Raw genomic sequence first — 2,559 nt, forward strand, 5'->3', positions numbered from 1 at the left:
GGGGGCGGGGGTGTGTTGGGGGAGCTGGGGAGGGCCCAGAGCACCGAGAGGGAGCCAGCAGTGAGTGTACTAGGGAGCCGCACACACACGGCTCGGCAGCTTTGCGCACCCCTCTATCGGGAGCGGCTGAGTATCCTCCTGGCTCGCCTGCAGGGTTCCTCCCTGGTCTTCAGGAGATTCTGAAGCAGCTCTAGAAGAGTAAAGCCCATTTTTCTACTCCGTTTCTTTTTGTAATGTGGGGTCACCTTTCCGCTCTAGAAATTGCTTTTCTGACGCGATTCCTACCCCAACTCTCGCCAAAGGGCCCTGGTTCCCACTTCCCCAGTCTTAGCTTCTGACAAGCCTCCAAGAAACTGCGCTTTTTTCTTTTGTAGGTGTTCTTTTGCCCCATGTTTGCCCCACCCCAAACGTCTTTTGACTAGACTGTGTCCTTGGAATAAAATGTTGCGAAATACCCTTTCATGAACACTCCCTCGGATAGGAGGACCCTCACAGACCATGAACTGCAGAGATTATTCTGTTGACTTTGACCTTCACTCTAGCTGGTGCCCCGCGAGCTTTGGTGTGGGGGAAAGGAAGGGTAGGCCTTGAGTCAGGAGACCTGTGTTCCTGCGAAAGCCACTTACCTTCTGGGGCAGCTGTGGCTTTGAATGTTTCAGGGAATCCCCTGAGAGCACCTTTGGCTCTGGGTTTCTGTACATTTTCTCCCTGCAGATTACCAAGTAAAAGTACCTTTTATCTTTTGTGTAAAAGTTGTTAGCAGAAGAAGCAAGAAATCTTTATTCCCAAATGTAAAATCAATTTACCAAAAATTCTGCAATTTGGGGAAATTTTTTTTCTTACATTAGTAAAGTACCATTTCAACAAATTAGGTTTAAAAATTATCCCTCTAGGTGGTTTATTAACCAGACAAACAGTAACAACAGCAACAACAAGGAGAGGGGGTCTTAGATCGATCACTGGGGCACTGCACTTTCCCCTTTGTAGTCCATACACAGATTAACCTTTGCAAATGCTGCTTTGGAAATACATCCTTTGTTTGACTTGAAATGTAACCCCTCCCCTACCACCAAATATTATTAAGGTTTAAAGTTTAGGCAGAAGCTAAGGTTTTAACGATGTGTCAGAGTGTGGAACCATCGACAGCTGGTAGAATACTTTCCATTTTGGTTACTGGAAACAAGTCATTAAATCTAATATCAATTTTAATAATTTCGCTTCAACAAAACTGTCAAATAATGAGATTCATGGAGTTTTTTCTAGTAGTTCTTCTGGAGAACTTGCGGAGAAAATTCATGAATCTTAGCAGTTAACGAAAAGTATATAGCTTTTCCATATATTTTTAAAAGCCATAGAATTATATAACTTCCCCACAGGGTTATTAAAACGAATTGCACTTTCTAACTTCTACAACCATAAATTATAGTGTAAAACATGTAGGTAAGCCATAGATTTTAAATATTTTTAAAAGCTGTCTTAATATGGGCTTTGACTATTTAGAAAATAAAGTAATGTGAAATCCCTTTTCCCAAATGAGAATCAGTGAGTCAACAATTTGCAGTTTCCAGAAGGGATATCTCTTTTACATGCTTGAACTACTAAAATAAGCAAATATCTTTGATGGAAAATCTAATGTTACCAAATGTGTTCCAGAAGACTGTTGGTGTTAATACAAAGCACGATTCCTTTAACTTCCATGGTAACTAATTTTATCATTGTTTTTCAGTTGGAGATGGAGAGTATGAAAATGATTTTGCAAGACTTTTCCAGGTCATGAGGTGCTCTCTGAGAAATCTCTTCTGTTCCCTAAAGTAGTAAGTGACTCAACTGAAGTGAAGCAATAATTATTAAATGGATCTCTAGTGGCCTAGAGGTATTAACACATTTTTTTCCTTTGAAGTTATTATGCAACTGAATGACTTTAGAGTGGTAGTTCCCCAAATGTGTGACTTTAGGCACTAGTTTGCCTAAATGCTGCTCTAGGAACTCATTCACTACAAAAATATTTATTGAGCCACTTCTATATGCCCTGGCTGGCACTCTAGGAACAGTGGTGAAGAAGACAGATATATTTACCTGTCCTGATAGAAGTTACAGTTTGGTGAAAACGATAAATTAGTAACAAGTGCAAAAAAGATTTATACAGATTTATTTACACAAAATAAATGTAAGTCGTGATGTAAATAGATTTTGAGATAAACAATAAGAGGAATCTCATTTTAGAGATCCACAATGTATGTTAATAAAGACTCTGAAAATTCCTATAGTAAAAACATTTAACTTAAGCTATTCCCCAAAACCCCAAATTTGTTTTGAACAAATTTGTTTGTAAGCAGCGCTTATAATAAAATAGAATAATTTTTGTGAAATATTGCTTTGTTTTGAAACCAAAGAATTTAATAAACATAAAATTCTGTTAACATCCCCTTACATTTATTTGTCAATGTACATTCATATACTTCAATAGATTTATACATATAAATACAATCTGTTTGAAATAGACTGTGTTTGCACATGTTTATAGCAGCACAATTCACAATTGCAAAAAATATGGAACCA

The sequence above is a fragment of the Mandrillus leucophaeus genome, unplaced genomic scaffold, assembly GCF_000951045.1.
Source record: "Mandrillus leucophaeus isolate KB7577 unplaced genomic scaffold, Mleu.le_1.0 Scaffold50, whole genome shotgun sequence".
NCBI lineage: Eukaryota > Metazoa > Chordata > Mammalia > Primates > Cercopithecidae > Mandrillus > Mandrillus leucophaeus.